The 19,549-nt window shown below is 37.7% G+C and overlaps 1 protein-coding gene across 1 annotated transcript in view; it reads left to right on the plus strand.

The window, feature by feature from the left end:
• Pxdnl (peroxidasin like) overlaps positions 1 to 19,549 on the plus strand; it is a 452,037-nt gene that overhangs the window by 254,350 nt on the left and 178,138 nt on the right. The gene's annotated exons all lie outside the window — the stretch shown is intronic.

Below are 19,549 nucleotides of genomic sequence, written 5' to 3' on the forward strand. Positions count from 1 at the left end.
AGAAAGCTGATCACTAGTATCCTAGGGCTAGTGCTGGGAGGATAGGATTGACTGTAAGGGTCATGAAAGCACTCTAGGGGGTCATGAAAATGCTTTACATCATGATTGTATACATTTGTCACATAATGACTACATTTATCACAACTAATTTATTTGCCTACTTAAAATTGGTGGAATGCGATTACACATTTGGTGGAATGCGATTACACGTAATAAAGGACAAATAACTACCTCACAATTTACCAGAGGAATTGTACAATTTTACTCTTATTCCTGCTTTTGATTGCCAAACCTACTTATACTGATTTATAGTATGTCTTCAGATCAGATAATAAAATGTCTTTAATGTTAGTTTCTTTAACATTTTTTTACGACCTCATATATATTTTAGAATTAGCTTATTTCTAATCATATTCCCACTTTAAAAATGCCCTCTGAATTCTGATGGAATTATATTAAAGAAATGTGTCATTTTGTTGGAACTTCTGTCATTAAATATACTATAAACTTACTCAAACTAGAGGGAATAAAATGGGTTAACTTTGGGTAGAATTATACCAAATAAGAAATTTTTATTACTTAAATAGTTTGGGTAGGATCAAAATCTATTTCAGACTGGAAATAACCTCCTGGATACCTTGGATAACTGTTGTGCCTTTCCTAGGAACTGAAGGACTTGAGGGCAGGTGTGTGGTCATCAGAGGTGGCAACTTGACCTTGTTTTTGAGAGTCAGTAAAAGTCTATTATTTAGCACCTTTCTAGTAATAGTTCTGTTCTTGCATTATTTATTCACTTTTAGGGGGAGGCACTGGGGATTGAACCCAGGACCTTGTGTATGCAAGGCAAGTGCTCAACTACATCCTCAGTCTCATTCTTGATTTATTTAATTTTGTCTTCCAACTGGCTTTGTGACAAGTTTAAGATGATATTGTATTACTATTTTCTCATCAAACGTTTAGTGTTGACTCCTGAGAGAATCCCATCCTGGGAATAGGATTGGCTGCATGCCAGGATGGGTGGAAGAGTGTGGCCATTCCAATCCATACCATTCTGTTCTTCACTGACCTGTGAATTTAATCCTAGTGGGACTTCTTTGGGGGCACTACATGAAAAGAACAGGGTTTAAAGGCATTTCTCTCTCCTCTTGCACAATTGCAGATAAAATCTGTATGCTGTGAAGAGTAATCCTGACTTTGAAAATGCTCAAGTTTGTTCTTTAACAGGAAGTAGACGTTAAAATCAAAAGTTCTCTGATATCCTTTGGAGCTCTCTAAAATTTCCTATGAAAAGACCCAGACACTCACACTGAGAAATAGGCCAGAGGGGGTGGAATTGAGTGTCCCTCATGTCCCCTATTGCTTGCACCCAGGTGCTTGCAACTGGCTGGGATTGGTGGGACATAGGGGGTTCACATTTGACTTCAAACACTGCTGTTGTTGAATGGCTGGAGAGCAGAATAACAGTTATAGTTCTGCATGTATTTTGAAGTGATTCTGTAAACAACAACTGCTGCCAATTAATATAAGATTTTTGGATTGAATTTTCTTTCTACTTTATGTTTTAAGAGGAAAGATGATAGATTAGTCAAAACTTTTATTTCTGTCATAATGGTGTTCAGTAGTGTCCTGAACCAGAGGCTGTCTGGATTGGCAGCATGATAACATCACTCAGGAGCTCATAAAAATAGCACTGCCTGCCCACCCTCACAGTAAATCAGACTCTCAGGAGGAGGGTGTTGACGTTGGTGGTTTCTTTTATGGGAGATTCTAATGTGCAATCAGAGTTAAAAATGATTTTCTTTACCTTAAAGGTTTTACATGCCTTAGAGATACTATCTGATTCTTATCTGGGATTTATATTTCCTTTTCTGTCCAACACCCATCCCTAACAACCATCTTCCATAGTTTATAAGTCCTATTATCTAAAGTTTATCTTTATCTGGCATAAAAGCTATGCTAGGTACCAGTCATATATGCCCATTAGGTTTTGGCTTTAAATGGATTCTTATAAACATTGAGTTTAAGTATCTAAGAGACAGAAACCATGAAAATGTCATCTTCTTAATGTATTTTTCTACACCTGGAAGCACTGGTGTGGCCAAAACCCCTTTCTTGTACATGTGCATTTGTTCTTGACGTAATTGCATGAAAGCTGCTGGGGATCCAGGCTCCTCCAGCTCTATTTACTGTTGTAGCAAGGATTCATTTTTGTCCAACATGAGCCTTTGAAAATCAGATGTTATGATACATTTCAAGAAAGAATTTTAAAAAGCTTAAAGAATAAATGCATTTATGCTTTTTAAAAGACCTGGGATACTTAACCAACTTCATGTTGATATTATTCTGGGTACCATCCTTCCTTTGGTGCTCTGGATTTATCATATACTGTTCCTTGGGGCTCTTCTCCTTTACCTTTTTCTCTCCTCTCCTTTGTGACCCACTTCCTTTCAGATACACTCAAATTTTTCTTACCATGAAAGCCAGTTTTTGAGCCAGCATTCCCATTTAGCTACTCTTCTCTTCCCTCCCTTTATGTATATCATGAAGCATACAATCTATTTTAAGTGATATGAAACTCAAAGTGGTTTCAGCAAAGACAGGGAAATGATAATCTATATTTATACAGAGTCATACCCCTCCTGAACAGGTTTTCCTCTCCATTTCTTGGTCCTATATCCTTGGTGTTAGTTTTATTCTCAGACATTATAATGGTACAAAAAAAGTACTTCACCTTCAACCTCCTTATATTTTCCAATTTGTTCTTATTAAGAAAAACCTGATACTCAAAGCTAGGAAAATGTCAAGAGTTGAGAGTCTTTGGCCTTGACTGGACTCACTTGTGTGGTCAGATACACACTAATGACCCTATCACAGTGACTAGGAGTCTAAATCCTCTGGTTGGTCTGAACTCAATTACTGGCTCCATCCCCGAAAAGCTGGAGTTAGCTTTTACACAGACCATAGGAAGCTGAAAATGTGGTAACGGTTGCAGTCACAAGGGCAGATGCAGGACAACAAGGCAGCAAAAAGCTCTACCTTCCTTGTGAGATCTCGAGGCACTGTTACGATTTGCATATGAAGCATCCCCCAAAAACTCATGAGATAATACAGTAGTATTCAGAGATGGAATGATTAGATTATGAGAGCTATAACCTCATCAGTAGATTAATCCATGTGATGAATTAATAACTTGAAAGTATGTATTATGTGGTTAAGTGAAGGCAGGTAGGGTGAGGTTGGAAGAATTCGGTCATTGAGGGTTTGCTTTGGGGATTTATTTATCCCTGCCCCCTAGATCTCTCTCTTTGCTTTCTGGCTGCCATGAGGTGAGAAACTTTCCCTTCACCGTGCCCTTCCACTTTGATGTTCTGCCTCCCTTTTGTCCCTGAGTTATGGAGTTGACAGACCATATAGAGAGACCTCTGAAAATGATCACCACGTAATAAATTTCTCCTCCTTGAAATTGTTCTTGTGAGGTATTTTGATCACAGTGACAAAAATCTAACGAATACAGGTACTAAGTATTTATTTATTTATTTTTAAGGAAGGAGGAGAGGAAATAAGGGAGGAAGGACGAAAAGGAGAAAAGAGGAGTCCACATCGATGCTTGTCAATCTTTCATTAGCATATGGATCACTTGGTGATAACAAGTCCCTTGGTATCTGCAGAGGATATGTTTCAGGAGCTCCTGCAGATACCAAATCCAAGGATGCTCATGTCATCTGTATATAATGCATGAAATGGTGTAGTAGTTGCATAAAACCTATGTACATCCTCTCATATACTTTAAATCACTTAATTACTTATAATACCTCATACAATGTAAATTCTATGTAAATAACTGTTATATTGTGTTGTCTAGGCAATAAGGAGAAGGAACAAAAGTCCATACCTCTTAGGTACTGATATGGCATTTTTTTTTGGAATATTTTTGTTCCGTGCTTGGCTGAATCTCTGAATTCACAGAACCTGACTGTACTTTTTAAAATGAAGATTCTGATTCATAAGTTCTAGCATGGGGCCAAATTTCTGCTCTCCAATCAATTCATGGCTACAGCAGTGGTCCAGAGACCACACTTTGAATTAGAAATTGCCTAAAGTTTCTATATTCTACTTACATCTTTTCCATTGAGCCTAGTTTTTTTTTTTTTTTTGCACCAATGACTAACCAAAGTAGAATTTAAAAACCAAAAAAATCAAGATGCTACCTCCATTCATGCTCAAATAGCGCAGGAGTGATAACACCACACGCCTGTGTCAGACTTTGGGGTGAATGAACACATGGTGTCATTTCATCCTCTAGTAACTGTGAGGCAAGTATTGCTCTCATGAAAGGTAAAAAAGAAGAGTGTCAGAGTTTAATAGCCTTGTGCATCACTGCATATTTAGCAAATGGTAGAGGGAAATAAAAATTAAGGTCTTTTCCTTCCTGAGGTTTGGGTCTTCATGAGCATATCACTGTTTAATACTGTGAAATGAGAAACTTTGCCATTTTGTCCGTCTTTTACATTTTTACTCAGGTTGATTCTCAAGTGGTAATAGCAAAAGATATTCAGACATCTTTAACTGACTGCTATCAAGTCACCTTAAGAGGAGTTCTGTCAACAGGACAAGACTTGGTGGGTTGATCTGCATTCTGCACCTTTTGCAGATCAGATCTCAAGGTCTCAATCATCGGTGCACATGACGAGGCTCAAAATCTAAAGCAAAGATTTGTAATGTATTGTAGCCAAATTCAGTCAAAAGAAGTTAGATTCAAAATATCAAATGGTTTTACAGACACTAAACAGTTAAACAAGAAACTGCACTCTAAGGAATGTTCTTGTTGAAACTCTTTACCATTACTTTATATTATAATTCTCTAGAACACTTTTTTTTTTCTTTGACAGTGCTTTGCATCGATCCCACTTCTAGACAAGCTCTACTCCGCTGAGCCACACCCTCAGCCCTCTTCAGCATTACATTAAGATGTTAAGATTGGAGTTTGGCAATGGCTGACTCCTGTTTCTGTATTCCACGCTGAGTGTCTTCCACTAGGGTCTGCATTGACCAGGAATGCATCCTTCCCATCTCTCACCTCCAAGTCTTTGCAGAGGCTCTTCCGTCTTCCTGGAATCTCATCCCTTTCTTCTTTCCCTGACTGAAGTCCTTCTCGCCCATATGTGTGTTGTACATTAGGGCTGTGTCCTGAAAGAAACAGCAGAAAAATCACCTCAAGGTTTCTACTACTCATCCTCTCTGTTGGCCCAGCAGAGCCTTGTGTTCATACCCTCTTGCTATAGAGTGACCTGTCTGCCCCCAGGAACCAGCCGCAGATCTGCCACCAGCAGGGTCAGGAGTTGCTGTACCATGCTGTTCTCCACAGCTGTTCCTCATGTGGCCCCCAGGAGCTGATGGCTGACAGACAGGTTATCCACACTTCTTTAATGTATACCGCGGAGGAAAAACAGAATAAATGAAGGGAAGAAAACACTACTTAGAGACAGTGGAGAAACTACAGTCATCACTGGTCTAGGATGCATGTCCCATTCTGATGAGCAAAAACCACGGGAATCCCTCTAGTGGACTGGTTAAGCAAGGGGCACATCTATAGGCTCTGGCTAACCTACTTCTTGGGGCATTTGTTGGGAAATGGTTCTCACTGTGGGCTGGGAAGTTTTAGCTGGATGCCCCCTTCTGTTGATGTCAGTTTGGAGACTGAGGGATTACTTTAAGATTTAAAAATCACAGACTGGGCTGGGATTGTGGCTCAGTGGCAGAGCGCTCGCCTAGCACGGGCGCTACCCGGGTTCGATTCTCAGCACCACATAAAAATAAAGGCACTGTGTTGTGTCCATCTAGAAAAAGATTCTCTCTCTCTCTCTTAAAAAAAAATCACAGGCTATAACTTTCCCTATTTAGACTTTCTTATGAATTAGTTTATTACTTCATTCATTCATTCTATGCGCATTCAAAATATTGAGCGTCTGATTTTTGCTGGGCATTTTCTAGGCACTGGAAATCATTGGTGAACACGAAAGAATGTCTAAGACTCATTCTGTGTACTTTCTACAGAGAAAGAAAACAGAACCATGGAATGCATGGAGTAGCGAGGAGATGTTTGTGGTAGTGCTGGGGAATGTGTGAAGGTGAGGTGTGATGTTACATGGGGTGAGGGGAAGCTCCAAGAAGAATAAAAACCTAAAGGGAGAGAGGGAAGGGGGTCTTAGGCATTGCCTCCCTGGACAGAGGGCAAGTATGAAGGCCCTGAAGTAGGAAATCATTAGGAGGGCTGTGTAGTCGAGTATGTTCCTAGGTGAGCGCAGAACAGCAGACACCTGCGTCATGGTGGGCAGTTCACGCAGACCTGGTGGCACCTTTGGCTCTACTGAGAGCAAGAGAAGAACAATATTGGGGATTGTGAGTTGAGCAATGACAGGTGTGATAAAATCATGCTGGGTTTTTTGATCTACCTAGTAGGAAGAAGGAAAGAAGTCTAGAGGCTAGGAAGGCAGAAACAGAAGGAGAGTGTTTCTATTCTAGACAGAGGTTGAAGGTAAAGTAGATAGGATATCCTGGAGAACGGGAATCATAGAGCAAGAGAAAAAGAGAAGAGGGGTCCTAAAATTTTTGGTCTAGACAACTGGTTCTCAATAGGGGGTTTGGGGATTTTGCCCCTCCAAGGGTCATTTGACAATGGTTGGAGCAGTTTTGGTTGTATAGCTGGGGCAGAGTGGACGCTATATGCATCTTGTGCATGGAGCTGAGGAAGCTGGTAAACCTCCTAGAAAGCAAGGGGCATGCCACCCCCAGCCCAGCAAAGAATTAGCAAACCCAAAGTATCAATAGCACATGGCCTAGAAGAAGTTTTAATTTACCTAGATGTGGAAGAAAGCAAGAGCTATATCTGGGGGCAAGAGATCAGGAATTCAGTGGGGACGCATTCAACTGGAAGTGGCTATCAGATGCTCAAGGGAGATACAGAAAGGTGTCGGGCGTATGCTTCAAGAGTTCACCGTCGAAGCCTAGTTTGGAGATCAATATTTATGAGGAAGTCACCATTTCTATGGGTAAGATTTACATTCAAAAGATGAACGAGCTGAGAAGAGATGTAGTGTGTGATTCCTAAATCATCCGGATATTGAAGATGGAAGGAAAGAGAAGACCACAATAAAAAAAAAAAAAAAAAAAAAAAAAAAAAAGACTTGGAAATCCAAGCAGCTCATGAGAATCTAGAGAAGAGGTTCTAGAGAAGAGGTGGGAAAAGTAATCCGAATGAGGGAGGATGAAGACATCTGCAGTGGGGACAGAGAAGGAGTATATGGAGTAAAGAAAATAGAAGATACAGCAGTGGATGCTTAGTGGGTAGGCCGGTGGAGAGAGGCACTTGGTTATCTAGATGAATAATGTTATTTCTGAATGAAGAAGCCAGAGAAACTCATTGGAAGAGACTCTTTCTGCCATTCTGAGTTAGAGGTGTCTCCAGGACTCCCGGCCAGAGATGTCTAGAGGGCAGAAGGAAATGCAAGTCTGCCCTGGAAGAATAGATTGGAAATTTATCAGCATAGAGCTGGTGGTAGTCCACAGAGGTTTTAATGGTAACCCTTACTTGCACCAATCTCTTTAAATGCTAATTCAAGTCCAAGTGCCATTAACATCATATACTGGGGAAAATGTCATAAAAAGATATGTGGTACATTTGGAAACAGAGCCTGAGTGACAGATATAGAAGAGGAAGGAGGAGGTTGGATGGAGAGACATTAATATGGATATTCATAGTGTTTATCCCAGAAATAGAAATTTTCCTTAACTGCTTGCTCATTTTTTTTCTCCTAGACTTATCTATAATCACAGATACCATCTGTCACCAAAAAACTTTAGACACTACTAGATTAACAGGACAAATTTCCTTAACACAATGATCCTGAAGCTTGTCTCACAAAATGATAAAATGCCCCAAAGATTCAGCTGCTGAGTGATCACTCAGCAGATCCCTCAGGTTTAGTTAGTTCTGATACACGCTGGTATGCCGTTTCTCTCCTGCAGGTGGCACTGTTAACTCACAATACCATCCTGGCCCCATCAGCGGCCACTGAGGCCAGGATTTCATTCATGGATCTGTCCTAATGTATACAGGCCTCTTGTGACCAATGCATGCATGTTGGGAGGATTCTGAGGACAGATGATAGTAAAATTAGGGCTACAATGATATTTTGGTGACTATCTGATTTTTGGCAAGAGAAAAAAAATCTATGTGCAATAAAATTTCAGGTGCAGGCATATCTGGATTTCTATCAACATCCTTCCTCCAACACAGAACTGTATAAACTAGTGTGCCCTTTTACATACAGCACAGTATTCTGGTTTGGTTTTCCTGTTTCTTATTTGCCATAAATCTGTCTGACCGGGTTTGTGTTTTTAAGCCTATCTATTGGAGGGTTTAAAATCACTCATTAGTTTGCATATTTTACCAGGTAATGTGGTTGTGCACTGGCCTTGTGGTGTACTGTTGATGCTTTCTGGCTTTTTTGGTAGTCTGTGAGTGTTCTGCTAAGAGGACAGATATTCTGAAAGAGGACAACAAGGAATCATTGATTTTATGGTTGTGTTTTTAATTTTGTCTAGCATTTGGGATCAGGCTGATACTTACAGCTGGATCTTGATTTCCATTATGTAAAAAGGGCTCCATATTTAGAACATATTTGTTGACTGAAATGGTTGAGTGAATGGAAAGTTATATTAGGTTGGATACATATTGCTGAGCCCGTGTAATATACAGAGAAAAGCAGAAAAAGGGGCAGCCATAAAATGATACATGGGACAATTACTGGGTGGTTGGAAATTTGGAGTTATTTTTTTTTTAAATTTTTTATTGTTGGTTATTCAAAACATTACATAGTTCTTGATATATCATATTTCACCCTTTGATTCAAGTGGGTTATGAGCTCCCATTTTTACCCCATATACAGATTGCAGAATCACATCAGTTACACATCCATTGATTTACATAGTATGGCAATATGTAAATCAATGGAGTTATTTTTTAACATACTTTTTCTGCATTGTTTGAATTTTCCTCAAGCAATGCATCAATTTTAACAGCTTTGGGGATACATCATTTACATATCATAAAATCCACCCATTACAACATTATGCAATTTTTATGAAAATGATAATGCCATTAAAATTTTGGAAGGTCAGACAAAATATACAACAACTTCATAGAGCTTTCTTTGTCTTTTCCCACTGTGAGGAAAGTGATAACTATGGAGACTTTCCAAGTTTTTTTTTTTTTTTTTTGAAGAAGGTGACATAAACTCAACCAGTAATATTTAAGAATTGAAAAGCAGTGTTTGCTTTCCAATTGTTCCTCCTTCTTTTAGCTCCCTGCCCTCTGGGACTGCACCTCATCAGGCGCAGTTCAACACGCCTTTGTTTCAATAAGGAAGGTGAGCGATTCAACAATTTTAGTGTTTTCTGACTTGGCCTGGAACTTTTGCATTTCTAACCTTAAACTTGTTCTAAGATTCAGAAAGTCTCAAGATTGCAGTATCGGGTTGGAAAAGTCCCAAGAGCAATTTCCTATGAAATTGCACTGTTTCCATTTCAGGAGAGAGAAAGAATAGAATTTTGATGATTTCTCGTGCTGTAACTAGGCGCAAACAAAAAGCAAAAGAAGCATCTTACTAACACATCTAGACCGCTCAACGGATCTCTTCTGAAAGACAAGTGAAGAATTTTTTGGGAAAAAATTTATTTTACATTAATGGTTTTATTTTTTCAGTTCCTGATGACATCCAAAAGAAAACCCAGGGTTATATATTTATGTGGTATCCTGGACTCCATATTAAGTGAGGAGATTTGCTTAAATGTGAGAGTTCAAACAGCTCAGAGAAAAAGATTCAGGGAGTATTTTGTAAAAGCTTGGGTTGTACCAGTTTCCATGCATTGCCCTAATAGAGAAAAACCAAGCTATTGATCCAATTGTCCATAATATACTAACTATTTAAGCATATTATTTCCTAGTTCTAAAATCTGCTTCTTGGCAAGGGCTTTAACTTTTATTTTGTTTTGCTGGTATTTGTTATGTGTCTATTATGAGCTTTGCAGTTATCTATTTTCATTACAAGAAAATATAGCTTTTCAGAGGATTAAAACAAAGATCATGTATAGGAGAGTATTTAGCAACATATAATAATATGACTATATTTAAAACAAGGTTATACCTCAATTGCTATAGTTCCCATCATGATAAATTGGGAGTCATGCACAACCTAGGTGACATATACCTATGATGACAGTAGATTTGTCAAGTTGGCACCACGCCTATAATTATGTGTGCCTTATCCTGCAGCAAATACCCCTGAATATCTGAATTATGTGTTTAAAACATTTATTGAAAAGTTGAGCTCATGAAGTTCAGGCATGAGACTTTTATTTTCTACATTGCCCTCTTTAAGCATTCTTGGAGATTTTCCTTTTAAGCCCTGATTTCATCTTTTGAAGATCAGAGAATTTCCCAATTTGTTTTAGGAATTAAAAAAAAAAAAAATTAGCCCAGTCTAGTTCTATTTTGAATCAATTAAAGTTTTCCTTCTACTGCTTGGGCTGTTCTCTGGGCCTGACCTGTATGAAGGTACAGGGTTGCATCTTTCCACCTTAAAATAGGAGGTTAAATGCCTCCTTGGTGACATCTGTTGAGGTGTACAGGTGGGAGAAGGGGATATTACATTCCTGGGATAACGTGAGCTTCTGTTTTTATAGAAGCATGTTATACTGAGCTACATGGACATGCCATAATTGTGTCTAATTCTTCACTTTGTATTTTATTCTTAGTTAATAAAATTCATAACCAGATAAATAAACTGACTTTCTGAAAGTCAGATGACAAGTTAATGGCAGAACAAAGCTAGAACCCAGATTTTTAGATCATGAGCCAACTATTTTCCTGTATTCCTCAAATGCTTGATCATTATTGATGGCCTACTCAAAATGTGTACAGGGAAAATTATATTTTTAAAATATGTTTATAATTGCTACTATCAAAATCAGAATGAGTAAAAAATAGAAAAGAATAAATATTTCAGGTGCTTTAGAACTTTCTATCACATGGAGGAATTTAAATGTCTGTCATGCATAAATCTTAATGTCTTGATTAAATATTTTGTATAACATTTCTCTAGACACATTCTAAATATTTAACTGTGTTCTTCTTATATGTGTCTATCTCAAACTGCAGAATGCATAGTAGGCCTTTTATGAATATATATGATGTAAATTATCACTAAAAGAATCTTTTTCTTATGGTGAAGCTTGGTAGCATAAAAAAAAATACCACTGCTCTAGGTCATTCCATCTCTAGATATTTTTGTATTTCCCACCAAGAAAAAAAAAAACTATTAAGTGAGAAGAGATTACTATTGCATATAATGCCAATTACAATAGAAGAAATGAATGTCCATTTTCAGTGAATAATGGACTTATCTGTGGGTTTGTTTTAGTTTTCTGCACTCCATTATATTTTTCTCAATGAGTTCTTTAACATCAGAACTCTGCTTGCCTATGTCTCTGTTAAGAGAATCAACATTTCATTTATATTCATACTCATTTCATATCAGTTGACAGACTGGACATAAGGATTGTCAAAACAGGGACCCTGAAGAAGGAATAAAAAATACCTTTATATAAATTTGCTAAACATTTTTCTTATCTTTGCTTTTCTTTTACTTAAACATGTCATTTAGGATAGATGACTTCTTCCCATTGTATTATCAATCCATAATCAAGCTTCAATCAACTTTCTTAGTTCTGAAGTTCATACATATCATCATTATCAATATTATTTTAAAGAAATTAATAATAAGAAAAATAAAAGATTATATTTTATTTCATTAACTTTTTGTCTGAAGTTCTTCTTTATGTAGATTCTGTGGTTTTCTGTTGCAGGTATGTGAATCTCAGGTCCTTCATTTTCCTGGAGATACTTGTCTTTTTAGATTCGGGGATAGTGGTTTGTCTCGAGACCTCAGTTGTCTGATAAGTCCAGGAAAGATTGCTGATTTTCATTTTCTTGAGTTTGTTTATATTAGAAAGACAGGAACCCTGGCTTTCAATCTCTTTGGAAGGCTTAGTAAAAAGCCCCTTTGTTCTTCCATTTTCCTCTTCATTTCTTTTGTTAATTCCTTTTTAGGGGGTGTGGGGAATTGAACCCAGGGCCTTGTGCCTGCAAGGCAAGCACTCTACCAACTGAGCTATATCCCCAGCCCTAGTTAATTCTTGATTATTCTTGAACTTAAATATTAGTTTTATATCAGCCTTCATTCTATAAATTCAATCCATATTTTATATCTTACTTTATTTGTCCTATAATATTAGAGTTAAATTTGCAAATGACAATTTTTTTTTGGCCTGTATTAATTCTCATCCACTCAGAATAAGAAGAATCAAATCTTATTTCAATATTTCTCCTTTCTTAGTGGCCAAATCAATGTCCTATTCCAATATTACTAGTTCCATTTTTTTAAAAAATTCTCACTACAATTTTGGAGTCATATTTTATTTCCCTTCTACTCTGTCTTCACCCTCTGTACCTCTTTTCAATAAGTGACATCTGCAGTTGCCACCTGTTCCTGTCTAACCTATTCTTTGTATCTGGGTCAGACTTACCCTTAGCTGCTGTCCATCTCCATATACAGTTGCTCCATGATGCTGGACAGCGATGACACAAAATTCCCTCCTTTCTCATTCTTGGGATACTATGTAGCCTAACTTATCAGTCACTTTCTACTTCCATAGTGCACATAGCCTCTAGGAAGGTTAGGTGCTTTTTTACTTTTTCCTGCTATGATTTATGCTGTTTTCCTACCACTCACCTCTTTCTTATGTTCCCTTCTCTGTAAGAGTTCCTCAAGACACAGTCAAGATGACAATCATATCTTTTATTATCCAAAGCACATGTATGAAGACATGAATTGGTGTGAATATACTTTGTACACAACCAGAGATATGAAAAATTGTGCTCTGTATGTGTAATAAGAATTGTAATGCATTCCGCTATCTCATATAAATTTAAAAAATAATAAAAAATAATAATAATAATAAAAGATGACAATCATATCTTTCCTGATAACTTCAGCCCCCAAGATCTCTGTTATTATTGGGCCAGTTAAAACTCCAAGCTTTATCCCACAGTTTGAAATATATGTTGTCTTATACAGTGACTGTTTCATGGGCACAGGTCTTGTTTCTCCCAGGTATTCTGCTCACTGAGAATAGGGACATGGATAAACTCTGGACCAAGGACCACTGGCATCTGCCCAGCTGTAGCTTCAGGATGACTCTCAAGGCAAATTGAAAATGCAGGGTTGGCATCCATCTGTGGCAGGTGACCCCCCAGAGAAGCACTTTTTCTTTGCGTAGAGATTTGGCCATATATTTCTTATTTGCACCCAACAGGGATCCATGTGTTCAAGAAAGCTGATGAGGAAAACAAAACAAGATACACTGTGAAGTCAGGGAAGAACGCTGTTAAGAGATAGTCCCCTTAAAGAGGCTTATTGGAGACACAGCCTTGCCATTACACAAAGATAAATTGAGGAACTAACTACAAGAAACAGAAGCAATCTGTTAAAGTCAACATTAATCAAAACCCCAATTACATTTCTTTTGATTTTACACCCAAGGATAAAGGAGTAGAGTGGAGAACAAAACAACTCTTTGTCTTTAGCTATTAATTTAGAATATATATATATATATATATATATATATATATATATATATATATATATATATATTCATTAATAAATAATTGATTAGATGCTGATCTTCACAAACTGGAAGCAACTGTTGTAGTATACCAGGGTGCAATTAATCTCAGCTTTTCCTCTGAAGCTAGTTGAAAGCTTGTCACCAGTTAGGAAAAAGAACAAGTTCATATGAAATTGTTCCCTGATAAAACACATCAGAAGCAATTACACATATAATAGTGTTATCACTCATCTTTGATGTGTCATATAAAGCTAATATGATGAATTTCTATTTTGCACTAGCATTTTAGAAATAAATCCACAGCTCTGGGAAAGGAATCAGACCAATCTTTAGAACCCTGGAACAAGCCATAGTCCATTCTATCTAAAATAGAAAATGATTTTACCGTATTATTGATTAATTCAGTTTTCTCTCTCTATGTACATGTGTGTTTGTGTGTGTGTGTGTGTGTGTGTATCAGCTGTTGTTTTTTTAATTTAATTTTATTAATCCCATACCTTGGGATAAAGATGCATATGCAGAGCACAATTTCCAGGTTGTTTCCTGATGAGTGAGACTATAAATATTCCAAATATGCATGACCTTCTTTTTTTTCCCTTCCCTAAATCCTTAAAGAAAAGGATCAATGCATTTGGTTACATTAAATTTCAAGACTTTTAGAATGGTGATATAAAAGAAAGGTCACCATTACTAGAGTGAAAAAAGTAGATACCATTTGGAAGGTGACATTCACAACAGGGTTAACTAACAAAGAATTCTTATACAGGTAAACACACCTCTGTGTATGTGTATTCTGTATTGCCCTGTAACAAATTAGCCTAACACTTAGAAACTTTTGACCGTATACATTTATGTCATTGCCATTTCTGTGGGTCAGGAATCTGAATGTGACTTCGCTGGGTCCGCTGCTTCAAGGTCTCTCAAAGATTGGGTAGATACTTCTACCTCCTAAGCTCACTCATCTGATTGTTGGCTGGGTTCATTTCTTGTGGGCTGCTGGATTGAGGCCTCGGCTGTTGGTTTTAGACTTGTTTGAGTATAATAAAAATACTTTGTACCGTATATCATTATCATTTATTCAGAAAGTACTTTCATATATTTTAGTGAATTGTGGTATGGCAAGAGATTATATTTTGTTACTATGAAGAGGGTCTTTTTACTAGAACATCATATAAGTATCACCTGGAGAATTGGTGAAAGGTACCAATTTCAGAGTCCACCCAGACCTATTAAATCAGAATTTCTCAGAGTGGGTATCTGACATCCAAGTTTTTTAAAAAGAAAATGCTCTCTAGGCAATTATAATGTTCAACCAGTATTGAGAATCAGTGATGAAGTTTACTTTGAATTGAAATGAATCCTTAAAATTGCTATATTTATTTATTTTTTTTGAATTTTTTCTTCAAAGAGAGTAGAGGGCAGAATATGCTAAAACAAAATAAAAAGTGGGTAATTAAAACTTTTTGATAACCAAGATTAATAATAAATAGGAGATAACAGTATTAAAGTCTATGGCTTTGATAATTTCTAATTCTTTTCTCTGTCAGGATTTGGTATTGAAGTAGGGCGTGGAGGCATTTTAACTCTTTTTAGGGCACCGAGAATCTATTTAATGCACGGTTTTACAGCTTAATCGATCCCTAGTGTCAGGAAACAGTTAAAATAGCTCTGACAGGATTTTATTGCCAAGGAGTGAATTATGATATAGCCAATGGCAAGAGCAGATTGTATGACTTGAGGCAAGTTATATCATTTCCCTGTATTTCTCATCTCATTCTAGCAAATGCAAATAATATGGTATTCTCTAGGAAATGCCAATATTTTAAAACTAATTTCATTTAGGAATATATTGGGGTAGAATGTCAATTTAAAGTAAAATGAAGAGTTGTGAAAAGATTCTAATTTATTTATCATGGTGAATTTTCTGACTATCAATCCTTTTACTTTGAAGGAGAAATATAAATGAAAGTATATTCTTGGAAAAACTGTCAAAGGCAAGATTCTCACAGAGGCTCAAACTAAGTGCCAGTTTATCTGCTCCATGGGCCCAATGAAAATGAACTTCTCTCTAGAGTTGACTCGAACTCAAGTTCTTTATCAAGAGCAGCTATGTTGTATTTTCACCATCGAGTTCTGCTTTACACCTGGCCTATTTTACATCATTTGAATAGAAGGAATATAACATATTTCTTTGATTTAAATTATGTGATACAGCTATTCATCTCAGAAGGATCTTTGTACATGCAAAATTTGCTTTTCAAAATTGTATAACTTCATTTTGAAAGAAGCTTTAATGACATCCTTTCAGAGACAGAAGCATAGAGAAAGAAAATCCACCCAAATCTGAAGCTATATCCTCTCTATTGTTTTATTATTAAAAAAGTATGTCTTATTATACCTCCAGTTATGATCCCAAATTGAAGTTCCAAATTTCAGTGGCTTAAAAAGTTACTTAGAAGATTTTTAAAAAACTGCTATGTCTTTGTGAGTATGAGAACTTGAACCAGGTGAGTACTTTAAAATTTCATGAACTTCAAAATGCAGAAAAGAAGGAAAACCTAATGTAAATATGATCTTAAAGTGATCATAGTTATTAAGTGATAGAACTGAATTTTATATGTTTGTGAACAATATTTTATTCATTCTCATTCAACCTCCAAAAGATTTTTTTTTCACTTGTGGGTGGTTGGGATGATAGAGAGTCCGCCCACTACAGTAGGAGACTGTTCTCTGTATAAATACTAGGCTAAGTCTGCAAGGGAAGAAAAGGGTTGTGCAATGGAAAGGTGAAGAACATATCTTCCTTACAACTTCCAAGATTTTTAGCCATGGGCAGGGAAGATAAACACTAATGAAACACCTGAAACATGGTTGAATGTTCAATGGATATGAAGATGAGGAGCAGGAGATACTGGTTGTCCTGATACTGGTTGTTTCCTTTCTGAGTCAGCTCCCTGGGCTCACAGACAAGTCCACAGCACTGACCACATTATCTCCACTCCTCCCCAGCCCTCAGGCTTTCCCTGGAAATTGAATTGATATACAGACGTCTCATTTCCTATGTCTGCCTGTGTGTCTAGAGATCAATTCCTACTTGTCCTTCAAAGCACTAATCAAATATTCTGCATTCTGCAAAAATACTTCCTAATCTCTCATTCCTCATGGACTGGTTCTATAATCTCATGTCTTTTTAGTAGAACTCCCTCACTACATTTTATTTACTTACAGTCTTTCTTTATGACCAGCCTATAAACTCCTAGAGCATAGAGACATGTCTCCTTTATATGAGAATTACCAGTTCCTGGCATCACAGCATACACTTAGCTAAGTGCCCAATGAACGTGTTTTGGATGAGTGTGTGAATAAAACAATAACTGAATAAAAATACAATTATGTCTGGGATGAAGGCAAAGTTTAGAGAAATCAGACAGAATGTTATTTGGGTTGTAAAGGAGTGTGCAGAAAATTTTCAGGTGGAGAACTGAGTGAGATACCTCATACATAAAACAATAACATGAGAAAAACTACAAGAGAGATTAATCTGGTTGAACTAAGGTATAGGAGTGATACGGGAGCTGAATGTTTGAGAGAGTATTTTGAAAATGTAGCTTATTAAATTGCAGAGCCTCAAGAATTTGTCTGTAGATTGAGTTTTAGAAGCCCTGAGTTAGAATCAGGTTGTGGAGAATACTGCAGGTACACATTAGGTTGGGCCATTCAAGTTTTTAGTCAAGCAAATGGCATTTATATTTGTAAAAAGAATTTTCGTTGCAATATGGGGGAAGCATTAGAACAGAGGAAGACTGGAGATGGAGAACGAGGTCAGAGGCAGTGTGGAAAAGTGTTCTGAGACAATATGGAGGCATAGGAAAAGGAATTGCGGTGGGCTGGAGTAGACTGAGTGCTTCATCACCACAGCCCAGAAAGTTGGCTCCATTCACTCCGTGAGCTTCTGAGATGGCCAAAAATCTAAAAGAACCAACCTTCCTTCCTTCCTTCCTTCCTTCCTTCCTTCCTTCCTTCCTTCCTTCCTTCCTTCCTTCCTTCCTTCCTTCCTCCCATGCATTCTTCCATTCAACTGCTGCTGAGGAATGCTTTACACCAGACACTGTTCTGCAACCTACAACTCTGGGTTTTAACATCTTGTTTGGAAAAAACAGAAAACCAAAAAAAAACCAACATAACTACAATGTTTTTTTTTAAGTGGAAGCTACAGCTGAGGAATGCTCCCCAGTGAAGTGCCAGCCAAAATACAAACATTTCAAAGAAGCCAATAAGGAACATTTATCTACTTGGAGAGTAAAATATCGGGGAGATGAGAGTTAGGATCGGTTTCTGAAAAAGTCTTTTCTGGAAAGAGCTGTGTCATAATCTCTTTGTCTCTGTGGTGAAGGATGAATGGGATTCCCTCCCAACTCTAGGGTAAGTGGCCACTTCCAAAGTGTTTCTTGCAGTTTTGAGGAAAGGACAGACTGGGGTCTCCTGCCTGGATGACCTAGTGGGTGTGGTCTGAGGAAGCTGACTAGCTGCATTGGTGCCACACTTTAAAAGAAACAAAACAGTGTGTGGATTGGTGACCTGGAATTTATTAGGTGTAAGATGGTGAAACAATGAAAGGAGTAGTAGTATTTGGTTTGCATATTTAAAGGATCACTCACTTACCTGGGGAATAGACTGGCAGCACACTGGGAGGAGTGTAACTTACGATGATCCAGGTGAGAGATGGTGGTGGCTAGGTCTATTAGGGTATTGGTGGAGGTGATGAAACATGGTCAGATCATCTTTATATTTGGAAAGAGGTGATTGCAAGATTCCCTGATAGGTTGGCTATGGAATGTGAGAGAATGAAGAGCTAAAAATAACTCCTATATATTTAGAAGGATGGGACTTCCACCAGCTGAGATAAGGCAAGTGAGGACAAGGAGGCATTGGAGAGGTTCACCTGGTGTTTGCTTGGGCTGAGTTTGAGATGTCTACTAGACATTAAGGTTTCAAGTACATATTTTCTCATATGGAACTGGAGTTCCCAAGGGAAGTTGTAGGGATTTGAGAAATAAATTCAAGAATTTTCAGTGTATAAATATCATTAAAAGCCATGACACTGAATGAGAGCACTTAGGGAGTGAGAGTAAATAGAGAAAAAAAGAGAAATAAGAAATAAATCCATAGAACCTCAATTATTAAGAGTCAGGCAGTTAAAGAGGAACAAGAAAAAGAGATTGGTCACCTGAAAGCAAAGGCCAGTTGCCTCTCCTGGGATCTCTGTCTCGGACCCAGAACTTCACAGCATGATGCTCCAGATAGGCTGCTGTGCCCCAGCTTTCAACTACCACCCAGGAAGCATTAGAATCTGTATGCTCCTTGTGCATCTCCCATCTGATCTCCTTCAGCTGTGACCTTGAAGAGCTCTGCAACTCACTGGGCAGCATGTTCCATAGCTTCAGGAGTTTCCTTGAATGCTCCTACCCATTTCTTTCTTTGGCTGGTGCCAAGCTCTGTTCCTTCAGCCCTGAGGTCCTAACATCTCTGAGGGGTGAAGCTTGGCTGGCGTGAGGGTGCAGCCTTCTCTTGTTGTCACACTGCTGTTTCACTATCTATTATGATTTGAGGACCGTTTTCCTTATTTTATGCATTTCTTTTCCTGAGATAATGTCATGGTGTTGCTTCAGACCAAAGTTCCTCAAAGTGTGTTTCTCCAAAGCCCATGTTATGAAATAGGAATTTCACACATAGCAGCAATGGTTTAAAGGGAATAAAGAAAGAGGACATGGGCTTAAGTTCAAAGGAATCTTTTCTTCAGTAC

Source organism: Marmota flaviventris, chromosome 15 (genome assembly GCF_047511675.1).
Source record: "Marmota flaviventris isolate mMarFla1 chromosome 15, mMarFla1.hap1, whole genome shotgun sequence".
In the NCBI taxonomy this organism is placed as follows: domain Eukaryota; kingdom Metazoa; phylum Chordata; class Mammalia; order Rodentia; family Sciuridae; genus Marmota; species Marmota flaviventris.